At 41.4% G+C, this 22,743-nt stretch overlaps 1 pseudogene; it reads right to left on the reverse strand.

The window, feature by feature from the left end:
- Nucleotides 1-1,149: 1,149 nt before the first annotated feature.
- LOC132669606 (3-oxoacyl-[acyl-carrier-protein] reductase-like) lies at nt 1,150-21,293 on the reverse strand (annotated as a pseudogene).
- Between the last annotated feature and the right edge of the window lie 1,450 nt (nt 21,294-22,743).

Here is a 22,743-nt window from a genome sequence, read left to right on the forward strand (position 1 = left end):
GAGCCAAGAAGGAGGCCGTGTGGGAGGAGGAGAAGGAGCATGGAGGAGGTGACAGCCATGGAGGAGGCCAGCGGAGCAGAGCAGGGGACAGGAATTGTGAGGGGTTTGGCCTCGGGATGGAGGCCATTCCCGGGGGTCTCTGTGAGGGGCGGGAAGGGGCAGGAAGTGCAGGGAGGGGTGTCCAGTGACAGGGTCCCCCTCTCTCTCTTCCTCCTTCTCCTCATGCCTCCCTTGCCTGTCTTGTTTTTCATTTGAAAGATTTACATATATTTATATGCTGAGAGGAAAAACTGTCCCTTCTTTTCTTCTTCCTTCCATTCCTCAAAATTCTTAATCCCTCAAAGCAGTCCATCTCATGGGGACTTAGAAGAAAGAAAAATCTGATTAAAACTTTGCTCAGCCCAGCAGGGAGAACAGGGGAGCATTTGCTGACTCTGGGGTGGGGACAGGCAGGTGAGGGAGAGGGCTTTCTTGGCCCCCTTGGTCTTATCCAGTGTCGCAGGCCCCTGAGTGAGTTGAAGTTTCTCCTTCAACTTCCATGCTTTTTACCCAGGGCTGACACCCAGGCAGCCTACAGCCCAGGACACCACCTCTGAGAGCCAGGCCAGCAGGGAGCCATGACACCATTTCCTAAGTGAGCCTCCTGCCTGGCCCACAGGGGAGTGAGGTAAGTGGCCATGCATGCTGGTTTTTCCAGATTCCATTAGAGCAAAACAGTCATAGCCGAATTCTCTGAACATACACACAGCAACTGGACCTGGGTCCCCATGTCCCAGGAAATGGGACAAACTTGCAGGTCAACCTACCCCCAATTCTGCCTGTGAAAGCATGCACTTAATGATAAGCCTTCACAAAATGGCACCTGTGGGCCACGTGTGGTAACTTCTGATCAACCTCAGTGTTCCAGTGGCTAAAAAACTCCAGTCATCCTGGATAACTGGAATTTCCCAGATTTGATTTGATTTTTAAGAAGGGGAAACAAAAAGAAGGCAGTAGTGTTTTTCTTAAATTTTCACCTGGAAATCTTTGAACTTTATGGGGTGGTTAAGGACCCTTTGAAAAGCTTATGACTGACTTCTTCAGAAGAGCAGGACCTTAAAAGAAATACTTGAGGCCGCACGAATGCTGTGGTGAGGTCTCCTCAGAACCTCACAAAGCCATGGTGGGTGCTGCATCCACAGCCAAAGCTGATGCCACTGTGGGTGGCATTCGAGGAAGATGGGGCTCCTCTGGGACACCAAATGCTGCCTTTGAAGGGGGCCACAGCCTCATGGCCTCGGAAGCTGGGAGGCTCGTTGGGGTCACCTGTCCAAACAGAGAGCCCACAAGGACCCCAGGGTGCATGAGGGGACTCATATCTGGAGCCAGCTTTTATGTTAAAAGGAGTGTCTTTCTACCTGGTGAAATTTGAAATGTCGGAGCAGCAAATCAAACAAAAGCTGCCTTATTGATAAATGGAGAACAGCTTCCCATCTTAGTCTTCCATGGTTGTGAGGCCTTGGGCTGCTGAGTGTCCTCTGGGCCTGGGAGACAAAAGTCCTTGCCTTGCAGAACCCTTCCCTGGACCCCCGAGGAGGGCCCCAGTAATTTTGTGTCATCATTTTGTATTCTTTCAACTCTATTTATTTTGAGAGAGAGAGAGAGGGAGAGAGAGAATCCCAAGCAGGAGTTATGCTGTCAGTGCAGAGCCCTACGCAGGGCTTGAACCCATGAACTATGAGTACAAGACCTGAGCCCAAACCAAGAATCGAATGCTTAATGGACTGAGCCACCCAGGCGCCCCCTATATTCTTTTTCTTTCTTTTTTTTTTTTTTTAAACGTTTATTTATTTTTGAGACAGAGAGAGACAGAGCATGAATGGGGGAGGGTCAGAGAGAGGGAGACACAGAATCCGAAACAGGCTCCAGGCTCTGAGCTGTCAGCACAGAGCCCGACGCGGGGCTCGAACTCACAGACCGTGAGATCATGACCCGAGCCGAAGTCGGACGCTTAACCGACTGAGCCACCCAGGCGCCCCTATATTCTTTTTCTTTAAGAGGACTCCCTAGTCTTATAAACTCTGAGCCCCATAAATCTTTTTCAGAGTGTCGTGATTCAGTGTGGCTTTTACTATCGCAGAAGTTCCACAGAGCCTTGAATGAGTAAACCCAGTCCAGCAAGTTCGTAAAGTGGTGGTAGTGTGGGTCAGAGTACATGCCACCTCAAAGGGCTGGTCCTTGTCCACAAATACCTAGTCTCCCCAAAGACTTGACTCAGTAGGTCATCCCCAAACAAACCGGTGGCTGGGAATGGATGCTGGAACCCCCGTTCTGTGCTCCCAACTAAAGTCTTCACGCGGCCTGCTCGAGGGTCACTGCACTTCTAGCAGAGCAAGTCTGGCCCTGGTGCCCTGTCCAGGGACTCAGCACTTTTTTCCTGTCACCCACGTCGCCTCTCCCCTGCCTGCCGATCCCACTGCCGTCCTCTCCCCCCAGCCTCAGGCCCCCAATGTGGCTCTGTCTTGAAGGTGAATTCCACAGGCTGCATTTAGCCCAGATTAAAATTGCTGCAAAATGAGATATTCAAAATCTGCGTGTCGCTCAAGTTCAACACAAATGAGAGATGCAATCAAGTCCTTTATCTTGACAGCAGAGCTGACGTGGCTTTGCAGTCAGTGGCATCTGGAAGCTCTGCCTCGATGTGGCAAAAGCTTTCGGTGAACCCCGGGCTGGGCTGGAGTGACAGGTGCCCCAAGGACTCCGCTCCTTGCCTCTTCCAGGCAGCGATTTCCAGGCTAGCACTTTCTTACTTTTGGCAGTGGGGGATGGGGATGAATGATGGGGAGCGCTGAAATCAGCATATCATTCAAAATGGGACGTACATGGGGAAGTGACTAGATCTCTGCTTCCCAAGGCCCTTCTGAGGAAGTTTCTAGAAGACCTGAAACGGGCCGCTCTGGGCCCTCCTTGAGCCGAGCAAGGCAGTGAGCAGCCTTCATCTCCTCCGCGAGGAGCCTGACAGGAACCAGACAGGCCTCTGGGTCAGCCTTGCACGCGATGAGCAAGTTCCTTAAGATCCAAGTTTTCCTCCTGAAGTAGTTCTAGTGAAAAGTGTCTCGAGCCTCAACACTGGTTTGTTCGCAGGCAACTTAACTCTGCTTTGGGCGCCAGTGAAAAAGCAGCGGGTGCCCTTCTGTGGGGGTGGCACTGGAGGGTGGGGGTTTGAGTGGGGGTGAGGCTGGGGGGTGGGCGTGAGGAGTGGGGGTGAGGCTGGGGGGTGGGGGTGAGGAGTGGGGGTGGGGGTGGATGAGCATGAGTGATTGCGCAGATGTTTGTGTATAAACGTGAATGTGTGAGAATGTGTGTGAAAGTATGAGAGAATGTATGCATGTGTAAGAGAGTGGGTGAGAGGATATGTGTATGTGTGTGAGTGCAAAAGTGTGTGCCTGTGACAGAAAGGAGTTGTATGTACAAGAGAAAGCGTGCATGTGTGTGTGAGAATGCGTGTGATGGAGTGTATGAGTGTATATATGTGTGTGAGTATGTAAATGTGTGTAAGAGTATGAGTGTGTGTGCGTGTGTGTGTGTAAAGCTGTTTCATTAACTGGAGAGTGAGGAGCCTGAGCCCTGGGGCCGGCTCACCCGAGGGAGGGAAGCGCCCGCACACATGGACAGCAGGGTACCCGGGTGGTGCCTCCACTTCCTGCAGCCCTCCCTCTGCAGCCACCCTGCATACCAGGCTGGCTGGTACCTGGCGTCCTGATTCCAGCAAGTTCATCCTGATATCCACCCAAGTATACTGGGCAATTTTTTTTTTGTCTCAAAAAAACACTTATTTTTCTGACTTCAAAATATGACACTTTGAATAAAAACGTAAACAAAAAAAATTACAGTGTGTGAATCCACTTCCTTCAGATACCATGGTTAATATTTTAGTCTATTTACACTGAGTTTTTTAATGCCCATTTTTATGACATGAGATCATAATGACTATATTGCTTATTAGCCCACATTTTCCCACTTTGTGACTTCAAGAATTTCCCCTGATACTAAATCTGCTTCTATTTTTAAAAATGTTTATTTATTTGAGAGAGAGAGTGACCGAGCAGGGGAGGTGCATAGAGGGAAAGAGACAATCCCAAGCAGGCTCCACACTGTCAGTACAGAGCCTGATGTGGGGCTCAAACCCATGAACCATGAGATCATGACCTGAGTTGAAACCAAGAGTCAGACGCTTAACCGCCTGAGCCCCCCAGACGCCCCTGATATTAAATATGCTTCTAGACTCCAGTGTTCCTCACAAGATTCATTCATGTGGGCAGGTCATGATTCAACGAATTGAGTACATTTTTTTCTGTTTTATGAAAGTGTCTTCTATATATTCCTGAGGTAAATTCCTAGAAATTAAGTTACTGGGGCAAATATATAACCATTTAAGATTTTGGTTCCTGGAAATGTAAAGGATGAAATGTGAAATAGGTACTTGACCTACCATATAAACTTTTACTATTACAGAAATTGCTACTTAATCCTTTTTTTTCCTGTACCTCATGTCTAGAAACAGGGTCTCATCATAAAACAGTGTACACGAAGCAGGTTTGGAATGACCTCAAAACCGGCACAGCAGCTACATTTGTGTGCGTGGGTTTTTATCTGCCCCAGCTTTTTTTTAATTGATAATTTTTTTTCGATGTTTCTTCTTATACATTATTTATTAAGATAAAATTCACATATCATAAAATTCACTTTTAGGGTATTCTCTTCAGTGGGTGTGAGTATATTCACAGATTTGTGCAACTTTCACCACTATCTGATCGCAAACATTTTCTTCACCCTCAAAATTAACCTACACCCATTAGCACCTGCTACCCATTCCCCTTCTGGCCCAGCCCATGGCCACCACTAATCTACTTTTCGTCTCTGGAGTCGAAACATTTCATATTAATGGCATCATAATATGTAGTCCTTTGTGACTGGCTTTTCTCACTTAGCATGGGGTTTTCAAGGTCCATCCATGTTCATGAATCGGCATTTCCTTCCTATTTACGGTCTTCTGTGTGTGGATATACCCCATTTTGTTTATCCACTCATCAGTTGATGAGCATCTAAGTTGCTTCCACTTTGGGGGTATTATAAAAATAATATTGCTATGAACATTCATGTACAAGTTTTTGTAGGGACACATTTTCATTTCTCTTGGGTCTATTCCTAGAAGCGGAATTTCTGGGTTACGTGGTAACTCCATGTTTAATTTTTTGAGGAACTGCCAAACTGCTTTCCGAAGTGGCCAAAAGTTTGGGTTCTCATTTTTGCTTTTATTTTTATCATTACTTTGCATGGCTGCTAGGTTCCTTTTTCCTGGACCAGCAATAGCAGATCACGGGGTATGCGCAGTCTACCTGGTTTTGCAGATCAATTGCTCCCTCTTCTGTTGCCAGAGTGAAGGGCACTTTCTTAAATAAATGACACCTTTTTCTTCTACCATATTTTGGGATGGTGCAATCTTGCTTCACGCTTGCGCTTAGTTTTTGCTATTTTCTTCTTCGCCTGCCCCTTAGGTGTGCCATAGACATGAGCAATGGGTGGTTTGGTTTTCTCTCCTTGCTCATCTGTACAATTTTTAGGAACATGGGTGGAGAGAGTCGAATTTCAACAGCTGCCATTGTCCTTTGGGACAGCCAAATGCATTATTTTTAGACAGTGGAAAATGCCATAGGGGAAAAAAAGCAGGCAGAGATGATAGAGCAAATCAGTATTCTACGTAGACAGGATGTAGTTACAAGTTACCTTGTGTCCCTTAAAAAGATGTGTTGAAATCCTAACCCCTAGTACCTGTGAATCTGACTTTATTTGGAAATAAGGTCTTTGTAGATGTAGCTGAGGTCATACTGATTGGGGGAGGGGGTCCCCTAATCCAACATGACTGGTGTCCTTATAAGAAAAGGAGAAGGTACACCGATGTAAAGGGTAAACTCCAGGTGACAATGGAAGCAGAGATTGGGTGACTCATCTACAAGCCAGCATTCTATTGGGGACCCCAGAAGCTAAGGGAAAATGTAGAACAGATTCTTGCCTTGAGCCTTGAGAGAGATCTTGGCCTGGTTTGACCCCTTGATTTTGGACTTCCGGCTCCAGAACCTTGAGGGAATCTGGTTCCCTCACAGTCACCCAGCTTTAAACCACCCAGTTTGTGCTTCCTGCAGCCTTAGCCAACTAATACTGACATCAAGCAAGGGCCATTCTACTGGCTTACTTCCCAGGGAAGAGCTTTTCCCTGCGGAGGGCACAGCCAGTGCAAAAGTTCTGAGACAGGAGTTTGCCTGGCAGGCTCAAGAAGCAGCAAGGAACCTAAGGTGATCACGACCAAGCTTAATGTGGCCACCATTCTCACTGTGCACTTGAAACCATCGTGTTTTACACCTTCCATTCACACCATGTTATTATATTAACGATCGTGCAATAAAACTGGGGGGAAGGGAAACAGCAAGGAGGCTGGGGACAGAGCTCGCAGGGCAGCAGACTGGGGGGAACACCTGGCCACCCGCTAGGCTCGGCACCCAGAGGACTTCAGATCTGATTCCAGAAGGGCTAGAGGGCCGTTTTCAGCAGGGACAGTGCAGAGTTTCACGATGCAAACCGCCTACCTTTCCTGTGGCGAGCAGAAGCGACGAGACAAGAGTGGAAACAAGATGGCCACCGGAGGAAAAATGGTGGCTCTTGGGGCCACAGTCGGGCGGGAGGGGGCAGAAGTGGTGCGGGCGGGTGTAGCTGGAAAGTCAAGCCAACAATATCGCGATGGGTGGGATGTCGGGTGAGCGAGAACCAGAGGCCAGTCAGGCTGAATTTTTGGCCTGCACCGCTGACACCCTGGGGGAGATGGAGCCGGCTGGAGAGAAAGGAGAAAGACAATTTCGGGTTCGACGTGTTACGTCTGAAATGCCGATTAGACATCCAAGTGTATAAACAGCTTCTGTTTTCTCTCTAAAGAGGATTGAAACACGTTCCCGGCGTTTCTTAAATGCACACGCCTAGGCTTTGCAAAATGCAGATGGGTCATCGCTTGAACATTTAGACGTTCGGAACAGATCCCGTGATGCGCTTACCCATCCTGTTAGAGGAACGGAGGGCGCCTGTGCCAGGAATGGCTGCGGGTCGGGCCTGTGCTGCTCAGGGAGACAGACTATGCTCAGCCGGCGCTCCCGCGGCCTGTCAGCGCAGTTCCCCACAGACTCTACGCCTTTAATGGCAGCTTTTTATAGCGCAATCCAGTTTCCTCCCATGAGGAGGGAGTCGGAGGGGTGTAAGTATTCCCTGGAGGGTCTCCATTATCCCCAGCAGGAAAGCAAGTGGTAGCAACCCATGTTGTGTGCCCCCCACAGCGAATGATCTGTGTCACCCCTTTTAGAGAGAACCTTTTCATCTAGGGGGAGCACAACAGTTAGTTAAGAGAGAGAGAGAGAGAGAGAGAGAGAGAGAGAGAGAGAGAAGGAGACCAGGATAGTTGAGCAATATTTGCATTTTGGCTAGATTGAAAGTACTCAGCAGCTGCTCTGTAAGCGGTGTTTGAGGCATTAAGGCCGCTGTGTGTGTGTTTACTATTGAACTAGGCTCTGCTTATAGAGAACTCATCATACCGAGCCCAGAGCACAAAAACAGGCTCTAAGAGAGTGGAAGATGCAGGAGAGAAAGGGCATGAGGTAAGGCAGTGTCCCTGTGGAGGTCAGAGGCTGGGATCCAGTGCCCTGGGAAGGGCTGGGGTGTGACTCACTGGCAGGACAAGGAGAAGATGGAAGGGTGGGCGCAGATATGGGGGGGCTCAGAGCAAGTTCCCAAACCAATGGCTGAAACTTTTTCTTTGAAGTAGGAAGGGAGAATGAGAATCAAGGGCTTCAGGAAACCAAAGACTTGAAATAGTCACAGCAGAGGGTGGTAGAGGGAGCTGACTTGGGGGCACCTTAGGTTTGCGGGGCATGCGGCATCCCTGCTGAAGGTGAGATTTCTCTCTGGCAGTGCCCCACAGTGCTGGTATATAAAGACAGGTAGATGCTGGTCCATTTAGCTCAGGTTTACCCAGGTAAGTATAAAAGGATAAAGGCACAAGGGAGTTCCAAATGTTGGCGAGAAGACCCCAAGATTGGTTGAGCAGTTTGTCAGTGTAGCCCAACTGTGATAACCATCAAAATGCCCACGTTTTAGTGAGTTAACACTACAAACTAGATTTCACAGCCCAGTCTGGGGTCAGGTCAGTGGGACACTGACAGCACCCAGCCTGAGCACGGGGAAGGAACACCAAGTACTGTGGGTCAGACAGAAGTGGAGGCAGCATGGCCTCATCTAGCTGCAAGGGATGCTGGGAAATTGTTGGGAAAAGTTGTATGTGTATGTTGTATGTTGGGAAAAGGGGGAAAGGGGGTTTGCCAACAGCTTCAGTCTCAGCTGTTCTTGATGAGATAGACCATGGAATCCAATGGCACAAAGGGAGACGGGGAAGTGAGAAAGCCCCATAGGAGTTAGAAGAAAAAGAATCTCTTCCCACTAGAGGAAAGTATGGCAGGTTTGAAAAACAACCTGGAGCGCTGCCCAGACCTGCTGGGACAAAGCAGCTGTGGGTTCTCCACTTTGGTGCTGGGAAGTTCAAAGAGACTGAGAAGCCATCAAGCAGGCTTTGGCAGATGAAAAAGGAGGTAAAGTTTGGCATCACAGCTGCAGCCCCCAAACCAAGGATTACTCCCCACCTTTGAGATGCAGAATGACCACGTGTACATTAACACACTTGTCCTTAGTTCTAGTCACAGACTGTCACCACAGCTTCAAGAAAATATGGCCCTTAACTTTTATAGTGTAAAAGAATTCACATGTAAGAATTCTTTAGATTTTAAAATATTTTTAAGTCAATAGGCGCTGATTGGCAAAATGTAAGGCTACCCCCTGTATCCAGTGCTGTTACTAAAAATGATTCTTAGAAAAGACTCCCTCTCATTCTCCCCGTATCCCTGTGAAGCACACTGAACATGTGTGTGACAGATGGAGAGGCTGAGGCTCAGAGTATTAGGACTCAGACCTGTGCCCATGGGGGTTAAGAACTCCACTGAGCTGGGCAGAGGTCGAGGCAATTATGGATCTACGAGAGGGTCAATCTTGTGGATGGAGTGGGCAGCAGGGGCAGACAGAGAGAGATGTGCTGGAAGGTCTGGATGGAGTACCCACCCCCATGAAGGGAAGCAAAACTCCCCCCTTCCAGGCCAGGCAGCAGAGCCTAAGCCAGTAAAAGTGGCCCTGTCACGAGTGTCACAAAGCCCAGGCAGTGCCATGAAGAGGATGGCCCATGAATATCACTATGCCGGGACATGTGTTACCCTATTAAAAAAATTGTTTTTATTTCAGGATACATCTTCACAAATCTGATTTTTATTTAGTTTTTGATTTAGTTTTCTTTTCCTTTTTATTTTAGGAGGAGGGAGGGGGAGAGAGAGAGAGAGAGAGAGAGAGAGAGAGAGAGAGAGAATCCTAAGTAGGCTCCACACTCAGCACGAAGTCCGATCTGGGGCTCGATCCCACAACCCTGGGATCATGACTTGAGGCAAAATCAAGAGTCCAACACTCAACCAACTGAGCCACCCAGCCGCCTCACAAATTTGACTTTTTAAAAAATACACACAATAAGCAGGAAAACCAAAACTATGACTCAGTTGTCTTTTTGACCTATCTACTGGTTCTTCTTTCTGGAGGCTCCATATTCCCAAGTAACCAGAGTAGGGGATCTTTGTGAGCATTCAATCAGGCATCTATATTTTCTTTAGGTAAATAGTGTTCTGATCTAAGTAGATGTGGACACGGAAAAAACATCCATGTTTTAAAGGTTAACGAATATGTCATTGCTCACATTTGTATTCAAATACTTTTTACACTAGTTTAACAATGGTGCTGAGAGTATCCATTAACAGTGAAATGGAGACTGTAAGCCATTAATGGTTTTATGACTTCTGTGTATTACAGCCATGGAGTCTTGTAAATTTGTGTACATGTGTATAGCTCATTAAATGTTCTACTGAATTGTAATATTCAGCCTAATATTAGGTTGTTTATAGTCAGGTTTTAAAGTAAAATCTCAGAGACAAATTAGGTCAGCTAAATTAAAACACAGGGAGGGTGTCTGAATTCTATTATATAACCTTTCTTCTTCTCAAAGGATATAATTCTCTGCATTCTTCTGAATGGAATTTTAATTTCCTTTTTCAATTAAAACACTAAAGAACACTTTTGGCTTTGTTTGCAATTTACATTAAAAAAAGGAATTCTTTACAAATCAGTGAAAAAAGAAAATGCTGCCTTTATGACCTACCATACTCTTTTTTGTAATGTTTATTTATTTATTTGAGAGAGAGGGATAGCATGTGAGCATAAGTGGGGGTGGGGGAGAAAGAGAGGGAGAGGGAGAGAATCCCAAACAGGTTCCTCACTGTCAGTGCGGAGCCCAACACAGGGCTCTGTCTCGTGAACTGTGAGATCATGATCTGAGCCAATATCAAGAGTTGGATGTTTAACTGAGCCGCTGAGCCCCGCCCCCATGACCACATTCTTAATCCATCTAAATATTAATGTTTCACAATAGGTTTGTTTATTTATTTATTTATTTATTTATTTACTTATTTTAATGTTTATTTATTTTTTGAGAGAGACAGAGCATGGGTGAGGAGGGGCAGAGAGAGGGTGAGATGCAGAATCCAAAGCAGGCTCCAGGCTCCACAGTGTCAGCACAGAGCCCGATGCGGGACTCAAACTCATGGACCCGACTGTCAGGAGATCATGACCTGAGCCGAAGTCAGACTGAGCCACCTAGGCACACCCCAGAATAATTTTAATAACTGGATTCTAATGGCAAAAGACAGAAATAAACAAACATTAAAAACTTTTACATGCAAGTGTGTATTTGCACAATTTGTCAACAAGAAATATGAAGAAATACTGATTGAATTTGTTCATTACTTCAAAATGTAATTTAATTTTAAATTAGGAATACATTCCATACTTCAAAAGGTATATATCTAAAAGGCATATAATAGAATGCTCCTTACAGCATGGTTTATAATACCTCAAACCAGAAACAACCCAAATGTCCCACAGTAGCACATAGATAATTATAGTGTGATATATTCATGCAGTGGAATATCATATAGCAATAAAAAATGAACAACTACTTACGCAGCAACGTGGATTCCTGCAGCCATAATGTGGAGGGAAAGAAACCAGTAACAAAATTATCCATATGATTCAGTATGATTCTATTTCTGTGAAGTTCCAAAAAAGGCAAAACTAATCCATGGTGTTAGACATATGATAGTTGTTACTTTCAGGGAGGAGAAACAGGACAGTGTTTGGACAAAAGCATCCCTTCTGGGGTGCTAGTTATGTTCTATTTCCTGATTGGGGTAGCGGCTATCCAGCTATGCTATTAAAGAAAGAAGGGCTACTTTGTTATTAAAATGTGAGTGCTGCATTTATGGATTTCACTGACTGGTTCCCCAAGGGGAAAAATCAGGGATTTTACATGCTAGAAAAGAGAGGTTCATTATGGTTTTGCCAATTATGGATTGCAGCTTGTACTGAAGATTGGCCGGGAGGAGTCCCTATGGATGTATATCTTTGTGTGAAGCCCATCTTGTTCTGTAGCCCAAGAATTAGGTTGGGTGACCCTAACAGAAGTCATTCAGACTCTTGGTTGTTTATCAGCTTTTCTAGTGCACTGCTCAAAGTTTACTTATTAGCTTATTTATCAAAGTCATTTATCAGCTTGGGCTGGTTAGAACAGCATTCAGATTTGATAAATGCCAGGCAAGTGTTGCAATGATTGTAAAGTTGTTCTTTTACAAGCACTTTCTAGTGGCCCTGCCTTACTCAGGGATAAAAAGTTGAACTCAAAGGATAAGAAAATTATCAAGGCTTTCTTATCCATATTAGGTTCAGATCAGTTTTGAGTATTGTATCAAATAGATTTTTTTTTGTTTTATTTATTTGTTTTATATTTAATGAGGTGTGATGTATACACAGGACAATTCTTTCTTATTAGTATACAGTTCTCTGAGATGTGACAATCACACATAGTTGTGTAACCACTGCTACCACCACCCACACAATCAAGATGCACAAAGATCCCCTCACCCATAAAAATTACCCCCTTTCCTAATTCTCAGTCGTTGGAAACCCATGATTTATTTTATTTCCCTATAATTTTGCCTATTTTAACATGTCATATGTGTTTAAAAAAATTTTTTTTTAACATTTATTCATTTTTGAGAGACAGAGCATGAGTCGGGGAGGGGCAGAGAGAGAGAGGGAGACACAGAATCCGAAGTAGGCTCCAGGCTCCAACGAGCTGTCAGCACGGAGCCTGACACGGGGCTCCAACCCACAAACCGTGAGATCATGACCTGGGCCGAAGTCGACCGCTTAACCGACTGAGCCACCCAGGTGCCACAATGTCATATGTCTTTTGAATCTAACTTCTTGCATACAACATAAGGCATCTGAGATTCATCCCTGTTGTTGTGTTTATCAGTTTATCAGTCCTTTTTTTTTTTTAAAGTAGGTTCCATGCCCAGCACAGAGCCAAATGTGGGGCTTGAGCTCATGACCCTGAGATCAAAACCTGAGCTGAGATCAAGAGTCAGATATTTAACGGACTAAGCCACCCAGGCACCCCAGTAGTTTATTCCTTTTTATAGCTGGGTTGTGTTCCATTATACTGATGTACCACAATGTAGTTATGACCTTTCCCCAGTTGATGAGCAAACAGGAGATTTCCAGTGTTTGGTGATTATGAATAAAATGGCTTTAATCACTTGTATACAAATAAAGGTAAGTTTTCATTTCATTTGGGTAATACCTAGGAGTAGGATAATTGGGTCATATAGTAAGTATATGTTTACCTTTATAGGAAACTGACAAGCTCTTTCCCAAAGTGGCTGCCCCGTTTTGCTTTCCCACCAACAATGTGTAAGAGTAAGTTGCACTGCATCCTCACCAGCAATTGTTATTGTCCGATTCTTAGAATTTCAGCCATTCTAATAGGTGTGTGGTGGTATCTCATTGTGGTTTTGTTTTGTTTTCTCTAGTGGCAAATAATGTTGGGCATCTTTTCGTTTTTTGTATTGATCCAAGTTTCTGTCTGCTATCAGAATTCTTCTACCTTAAAAACTTCCTTTAACATTTCTTATAATGTAGATCCGCTAGTAATGAATTCCCTCAATTTTTGTTTGTCTGAAAAAGCTTATATTTCTCCTTAATTTTGTAAGATATTTTCATTGGGTATATATAGCATTCAGACATGAGAGTTCTGTTCTTTCTGCACTTTAAAAATGTTCCATTGTCTCTTGGCCTGTATAGTTTCTGAGGAGAATCTACTGTAATTCTTACCTATTTTCCCTTTATCTTGTGTATTTTTTCCCCTCTGGCCTCTAAGATACTCTCTCTCTCTCTCTCTCTCTCTCTCTCTTTCTTCTTGTATTTGACTCTTTGAATATGATGTGTTTAGATGGATGGTTTTGAGGAAAGGCAGTATTTATCTTGCTTAGTATTCAACAAGCTTCTTGCATCTGTGGTTTATTTCTTTCATTATTTCTATAAAAATCTCAGCCATTCTCTCTTCAAATATTTTTTATGTCCCTTTCTCACTCTCGTCTCCTTCTGAGATTCATATTATATAGTGTTAGACTGTTTGATATTGTCTCACAGCTTTTGGATTGTCCTCTTTTTTTTTTTCCTGTTTGTGTTTTGATTTGGGTAATTTCTGTTAACCTCTTTTCCAGTTGATTGATCCTTTCTTCCATGGTGTCAAGTTTTTTTTTTTTTGAAAGTTTATTTGTTTATTTTGAGAGAGTGAGAAAGAGAGAGAGACAGTGCAAGCAGCGGGGAGAGAGAATCCCAAGCAGACTCTGTGCTGATAGCAGACTATTCTGCTGATAACGCAGAGCCTGACATAGGGGTCAGTCTCTCTAACTGTGAAATCATGACCTGAGCTGAAATTAAGAATTGGTCACTTAACCAACTAGCCACCCAGATGCCCCTGGTGTCAAGTCTTCATGAGCCTATTCAGGCATTCATCATTTGTTTTAACCATGTTTGCTTTATTCTCAATTCCTATTTGATTCTTCCTTACAGTTTTTACTTCTTTGCTGAAATTCCTCATCTTTTTTGCATATTGTCAACTTTTCCATAAATCTTTAACATATTAATTGTAGTTATTTAAAATTTCCTATCTGATACTTACAACATCCAGTCATATCTAAATCTGCCTTTGTTCATTGCGCTGTCTCTTGAAAGGAGTTTGCTCTTTCTTGACTTTTTGTCTTGCAATTTCTGGTTGAAATCCAGACATGGTGTATTTTCAGTAAAGGCTGAAGTAAATGGTATTTGCACTGAAATAGGAATGGGAACATCTTCTTCTACTAGGCATTTAGGGTTGGAAGTTTAGTCAATATAAGCAGTAGCCTGGTTTGGTTTATCTTGTTTCTATGGTTACTCTCAGTACACCTCGGGCTTCAAAATTCTCTGGTTTTACCTTATGCATAGATTGGGGCTGTGATGACAGAGTTTTTCTCTTGTTCTTGTTACATTCTCAGCTTTATGTTTTTCCTATGGTCCCATGCTTCAAAGAGGATATATGGAAGAAGCTAAGGACACAGAGAAGCATGAAGAATTGGGGCCATCACACTCTATCATAGGTACCAATCTCTCAGAAGTTGTATTTATTAGAATTGCTTTAGAATCTTTTTGATTCAGGATCATGATGTTTGATGAGATGTAAGTATGCTACAGCATTTTAGAACCTGTTTATATATAATTTGACAACCATACTGATTAGAAACAGAGGTAGAAAATGCATAACTAATATTTACAAAGCACTCTTCCCTTTGCCAAATTCAGGCCATGTGAAAAGATCCTATGGTACATTTTGTCAGATTTTGGATAACCAGTTGGCTTTTTCTTGAGTTTTATGTAAGGAACTCTCATTTATCCAGTTTTAACAGGACGTTTAGCCAACAAACAAATATTGCCTTATCATCCTAGTGTATAATCTAAAGCATTTCTGTTATCTAGCATCACTTCATCAAGAAAGTTCAGGCTTCAAGTTTCTTGGATTGGCTTCCTCTGCCTTCTGTAATATATATATATATATATATATATATATATATATGAACTCATACATATAACATGTTAATATACATTTTATATATTTATATATGTTATATAATTATATAATATATATAATATATTTATATATTTATATATTTATAAATATATATATTTATAAATAATATATATATTATATATTTATATATTTATAAATAATATATATATTTATAAATAATATATATATTATATATTTATATATTTATATATTTATATATTTATATATGTTATATAATTATATAATATATATAATTTCCCCAAATATAATATATATATTTATAAATAATATATATATTATATATTTATATATTTATATATGTTATATGTTATATAATTATATAATATATATAATTTCCCCAAGTGACCAATGTTGACCCATAGGCAGGGACATCTCTATGCCCCTATTCAGTAGGAAGAAGTTACAGAAAAGAAGACCTTCCACCTTCAGCAACCTTAAAGATTTAAGGGTCAAAATTGTTCACAGGGGAATGATGAGGGAAACAAAGGTAGAAAAAAATGTAGATAAAATGAAATTTCCTTATTGTGCAACCCATTGACAAATACTTGAGGCAGGCAGAGTATGATATTCTTACAGGAACTCCCAGCTGTTTTAATGTTATCATCATGATGATGAGCATAAGATCTTTATGGGAACATGTCTTAAAGAGGTTAAAAAGCATAACATAATTCATAGTATATTAAGTATCAACAAGGTTAACTTACAAAAATAAATCAGTATCTATAAGGATTAGACACAGAAGTGGAAAGCATAAAGAAAAAGAGTTTAAAAAGAAGGAAGTAAGGGGAGAAAAATAGTGGTTTGGGGTATTTAGTCCTGTTATGGTCATCTTGGGTAGAAGCTGTCTACGTCAAGTATTCATCAGCTTGGTTCAAAGTACTTGGGTAGCTACTGTCAGCCATAAAGTAGTTTACTTCATCTGGATGTAAATTTAAGGCTCAGTTTGAGACAATATTCCCAGTTGTCCTCTACTATCAAATCAATTTCTATGACCTTCTTTTGCATAGGAGATAGACACATGGATCCAGAATAAACTCTTTGTAGTTTTATGACAGTATCTGTTGTTAAGATGCCTTCATAGGATCCTTTCCAGCATTGTACCAGAGAAGATTTCCAATTGGTGTCTTTTCCAGAATACTTAGTACCTAGGTTGAAGCAGTGAAGAGGTTCTAAAGGTGAAATTTTTGAAAATCCAGCTTGCACCCATGGAAGATAAGAGTAACTATTGAATTTCATTTTGACAGCACTTAGCTAGATCTGTATGATGCAAGGTCAAATCAGCGATGTGTGCTAAGACTTACAGGTGCATGGTCTTCTAGTTATTGTCCCAGAAGTTTATAGTCTACGGGTTTCAGAATGGGCTGACGTGATGGCCACTAGGGGTAAAATTCTCAGCCGGGGATGTTCAAGAGTTTCAGAGAACTTGACCAAATTTCAGTTTTTTCCCCTTAATTTAGAGCTTAGATTTGACTTATTTTTTATTTTTATTATTTTTATTACATTATATTTATTTATTATATACTATTCATATTTTTGCATTGACTTGCATTATAAAATCAAATTTGTTTAAATAGGGGTACCTGAGTGGCTCAGTCAGGTAAGTGTCTGACTTTGGCTCAGGTCATGATCTCACAGTTTGTGGGTTCGAGCCCTGTGTCAGGCTCTGTGCTGACAGCTCAGAGCCTGAAGCCTACTGTGGATTCTGTGTCTCTTTCCCTGCATCTCCCTGGCTCATGTTCTCTCTCTCTCTCTCTCTCTCTCTGTCTCAAAAATAAATAAACAGTAAAAAAAAAATTTTAAATAAATTAAATCTGTTTAAATAAAATAATGTTCAGCTCTAATAAATCTATAAAAATGCAGTAAATGCTTAAAACAATTAAACCATCAAAATCTTAGAGGAGAACACAGGCAGCAACCTCTTTAACCTTGGAAGTAGCAACTTCTTACTAGACATGTCTCTGGAGGCAAGGGGAACAAAAGCAAAAATGAACTACTGGGACTTTATCAAGATAAAAATCTGCACAACAAAGGAAACAATCAACAAATTTCAAAGGCAGCCTATGTAATGGGAGAAGATATTTGCAAATGACATATCTGATAAAGGGTTAGTATCCAAAATCTGTAAAGAACTTACCAAATTCAACACCCAAAACCAGATAATCCAGTGAAGAAATGGGCAGAAGACATAAAAAGACACTTTTTCCAAAGATGAAATCCAGATGGCCAACAGATACATGAAAAGATGTTCAACATCACTCATCATCGGGGAAATACAAATCAAAACTATGATACCACCTGATAACCTGTCAAAATGGCTAAAATGAACAACTCAGGCAACAACAGATATTGGCGAGGATGTGGAGAAAGAGGAAATTTTTGCACTGCTGGTGGGAATGCAAACTGGTGCAGCCACTGTGGAAAATGCAATGGAGATTTCTCAAAAAGTGAAGAATAGAACTACCCTATGACTCAGCAATTGCACTACTAGGTATTTATCCAAAGGATATAAAATACCGATTCGAGGGAGCACATACACCCCAATGTTTATAGCAGCATTATCATCCATAGCCAAATTATGGAAAGAGCACAAATGTCCATCAATTGGTGAATGGATAAAGAAAGATGTGGTATGTATGTATATACAATGGAATATTAATCAGCCATAAAAAAGAATGAAATCTTGCCATTTGCAATGTTGTAGATGGAGCTAGAGTGTATTATGTGACACAAAATAAGTCAGTCAAAGATAAATATCATATGATTTCACTCATATATGGAATTTAAGAAACAAAGCAGATAAAATAGGGGAAAGGAACAAAAAGAGATGCTGGCAAACTATAAGAGATTCTTAACTATAGAGAACAAACTGAGGGTTGATGGAGGGGAGGTGCTGGGGGATGGGCTAGATGTGTGATGGATATTAAGGAGGGCACTTGTTGTGTTGAGCATTGGATGTTATATGTAAGTGATGAATCACTAAATTCTACTCCTGAAACCAATATTACACTATATGTTAAGCAACTAGAATTTAAATAAAAATTTGAAAAAAACATTTCAAAATGATAAGAAAAATCAACACGAATCCAATGACATTTATTTATTTTGTTAAACTTTTTAAAAATGTTTATTTACTTTTGACAGAAAGAGAGACAGAGCATGAGCGGGGAGGGACAGAGAGAGAGGGAGACACAGAATCCGAAGCAGGCTCCAGGCTCTGAGCCGTCAGCACAGAGCCCAACGTGGGGTTCGAACCCACAAACCGTGAGATCATGACCTGAGCCGAAGTCGGTTGCTCAACCGACTGAGCCACCCAGGTGCCCCGACATTTAAATATCACACTATTCCCCACAAAAGAGTTCAATGCAAAATAGGTGTTGCCTGACATTCAGTTTGTGTCTTTATCTTTATTCTCAGACAAATATTTTCTCTTAAGACTAATGCTTTAACTGTTCCTTGTAAAGATATTTAATTTATTCAATAATTCATTCATTATTTACATTATCATCTATGACTGATCATAAGCAATTAGCTATTATCTTTCTAAAATTTTAGGTTAGGAATCATTATTATATTTATTAATAAAAAATACCCTTAATTTTAAAAATGTCATTATTTCTTGTACTGTTTTTAAGTAGTTTGTTTTACTGAGTGTTTTGTGGATTAAAAATAAATAAATATTTCTATTTCCTAAGTTGATGAGATCTATGCAGCTCTTTATTATACCAGATATTAAAACCTTAAAAGTTAATCCTCATCATCATTGAAAATTTTTATAGGGGTCAATTGTACCACACTTATATTTGTAGGATATTTTGCCCAGCTGCTCAATCCGGAGTAATGCAACTCAAAGAAACCAGACTGTAAATTAGTATCTGTGTCTAACTGACACTGATACTTTTTTTTTTTTTCAACCTGTATAATTGATCTTCCAAGGCATACGGAAAAGGAATACAATATTTAACTTTAGCAGGATTGCTAAAGTATTGGCAACCAACCAATGCCCTGTAAACACTTTTATTTTGGCAATGGTCCACAAGATTAACTTCTAGAGAAGTTACAATGAACTTCCTGATACAATGAAACAACTCAAGACAACTAGACTATATAATAATTTTGAGAGAAAATATATAAATTAATACTTGCTTATAATTACTTACAAAATGTATGTATACTAAAATTGCTACAGACAATAAGGTACATACCCTTTAGAAAACACAATTGGTCACACATTGTTCTTTTTAGAAATAGTCATATATAAATGGAAACAGACATTTTAGCATCAATTCTTTGTTTTAAGTTTATTTATTTATTTTGAGAGAGAGAGACAGCAGAGGAGGGGCAAAGAGAGAGGGAAAGAGAGAGAATCCCAAGCAGGCTCTGCACCATCAGCACAGAGCCTGATGCGGGGCTTGAACTCAAAAACTATGAGATCACAACCTGAGCTGAAGTCAGATGCTTAACTGACTGAGCCACCCAGGCACCCCCATTTTTGTTTTTTTAAGCATCAATAGGTTTGATTAGCAAATATCATCCATGTAGGTATGACTGCCAAATCACGAGCCAAACAAAGTATGCCTTTGATTCTAATCATTATTGTAACTTAATAAACTGTAAATTATATCATGACTTGTAATCCCTATCCACTACCAGAATTTGTAATATATGGCCATTCTAACTCACAACCCTGAGATCAAGAGTCAGATGCTCAACCAACTAAGCCAGCCAGGCACCATATATGGTGATTCCAAACCACCCCCCTCCCCCAAAAACAAAAAACAAAACAAAAAAAACCCCACAACACCATGTGCACACCAATAGGTTTTCCAAATCTCCCAACAGAGATATTTTTCTTTAAATGTTCAAGTACTTCATCATATCTGTGTGAACAAATCCTGGTGCAACAATACTCACTCTAATTTTCTTTCTTGTTAACTTTAGTAAGAATATGTGAAAATCCAACTAATCCTCCTTTACCAGTGCTATGCACAGACTGCCAGAGTTGCCTTTTAAACCAAATATGTGCTATATTAACAAGAGGCCTTCTTGGTTGTTGAATCATAGTCTTCATGGCAGCTTTGTAAAGTACAAGTCAGCATGGAACCCAAGAGATTAGTATGAGCTGAGATGTCATATCTTCAGGCTTTGTTCTTGCTAAAAGGCTATCCTGTTCATTCTAGCTGCATTTACCAAGAAATAAACTCGATCTAAGTTTTTCTCCATCTCTTCAAATGTATTTTGAACCTCATGTTTTTTGGCAGCATCATAGCTAAATACCAAAAGATCTCCACCAAGGTCACCAGGGCCAGTGGCTTTGGCCACTTCCAGATTCCTGGAAATGATGGCCAATCAGTAGCGTTTCTGGGCCATTAATTGGGCCACTGCCCTGCCAATGCTCTGGGAGCCTCCTGTGCATCTTGGACCTGTCCATCTTGCACACTGTCCACCTTGGACCTCAGAATCACAAACTCAGAGGGAAGAGGTCTAGGAGTGGCAGCTCCCTTCCAGATTCCCTCGGTTCTAAAAAAGCCAAATTGCCACAAAAAGCTACCATTGTACACCTCCTCCTACTGCCACCCCAATATAAAGTTTTTGATAGCTGCATTTTACCTCTACTTTTCTTGGAAACTGTGGTGAGTAAGAGCAATAAGATTTTTGATTAAACGAGAACACCTTACCAAGTCCCTTTATGACTGTCCCAGTACCTAGGGAGTAGGGATGGTGTCCCCCAGGTGGGAAAATTACTGTCTAACAATTTGTGTAGTTATTTCAGTGCTTGGAGTAGCTTTTCTGCTAGAGAAGTCTTCACCATCCAGAGACTTTATAAATGATCCCAAGTACATATTCATAATCTTGTGACTTGGGTAACTGGATAAAGCCCATCTTTATGTGTTCGAAAGTCCTCTGGGATATGGCTCAGACCCATATGTATCCCACTTTTTAAGTTTTATTTTTTCCTGGGTTATGATGGTACAGATGAGGCCTAAGCCCTCCACATCTCTAGCTACCAGTGAGAAATTTCCCCACAAACTCTTATTCATGGTGGAAGCAGTATTTTTACATTTTGGTCAAACTTTACCTTGTTTTTTGGGTGCAACCACATGGCCATCTTAGCTGCATTAGAAACCATTGAAATGGACAGAACAACTTTATTTTAGCAAATGTTTCTTTTGTTTCTGAATATGAGGCTGATTATCCTATGTCTGAAACAGACTTTATGCATAAATATATTCATTTTCTTACATTCGTCTCATCATAAATGAGTTCTCTCAGCAAGGCCAAAAGTGCCACTTATTTTGTTTAATGATCTGCCAGTGCATTCCCTTCACCTTCTTTTTTTTAAAAAAATGTTTGTTTATTTATTTATTTTGAGACAGAGAACAAGCATGAGTCAGGGAGGGGCAGAGGAGAGAGAGTCCCAAGCAGGCTCCATGCTGTCAGCACAGAGACTGACTTGAGGCTCAGTCTCATAAACCGTGAGATCATGACTTGAGCCGAAATCAAGATTTGGATGCTTAACAGACTGAGTCACCCCAGGTACCCCACCCTTTCCCCTTCTTTATAATTGCTCTTACTATGTGCCTTAATGGCTATTAATTCCACCACTTGGGCTGACCCAGCTTTGGTCAGTTTTATACAAACTCTTACACAGTTTTATGTAGTCTCTGTCTAACCTCGATGGTATTGACCTCAATCATTTAAAAAGAGCATTTGTTCTGGTTGCCTGTGTGGCTCAGTTGGTTAAGCATCTAACTTCAGCTCAGGTCATGGTCTCGTGGTTCATGGGTTTGAGCCCCGTGTTGGACTCTGTGCTGACAGCTCAGAGCCAGGAGTTTGCTTTAGATTCTGTGTCTGCCTCTCTCTCTGCCCCTCCCCCGCTTGCTTTTTGTCTGTCTCTCAAAAATAAATAAACGTTCAAAAAAAGTTAAAAACAAAACAAAACAAGGAACATTTGTTCCCCATTCCATAGGGTAACATCAACTCAATCTTCCTCTTGGACACTCAATTTTACAGTTGCTGTTATATAGACATGAGGGTCTCCTTCATCAAGTAGTGGAAGCAACATGGCAGGATTAAGATTTAACAGTGACAAATGGTCACACAAGAGACAAACAATAGGGGTCAGTCCTAGTTAATCGGTTGACTGAGCAATGCTGGATGTTGCTTGTTAGTAATCAGGACTGAACAGCATGTAGAACCTATGAAGTTAGTGGTGTGGCAAGGATGTATCCACAGATGCATCTACCAGTTTTGCATCCATGATCATGGCACATAACAGGAAGGAAGACACTAGCCATTGAATCTAGAAAAATATGTAAACAGAAAGTGGTTCTTCCCATGTTGTTGAGCCAAAGCCTCTATAATTGATACCTTCCTGCCAACCCTTTTTTTGCTTCAGCACAAGGAAATGTACAGAAAGGACATAAGATGTGCTTTCTTTGTTTTTGTTTGTTTGTTTTTGTTTTTGTTTTTATTCCAGTAGACCTGGGGTTGCGGTCTCCTATAATTTAGATTTCAAAGTGACAAAGTCAGTTCCAGCTTTTCAACTAAATTCTGGT

This window comes from Panthera onca, chromosome B3, assembly GCF_046562875.1.
Source record: "Panthera onca isolate mPanOnc1 chromosome B3, mPanOnc1 haplotype 2, whole genome shotgun sequence".
NCBI classification, from domain to species: Eukaryota; Metazoa; Chordata; class Mammalia; order Carnivora; family Felidae; genus Panthera; species Panthera onca.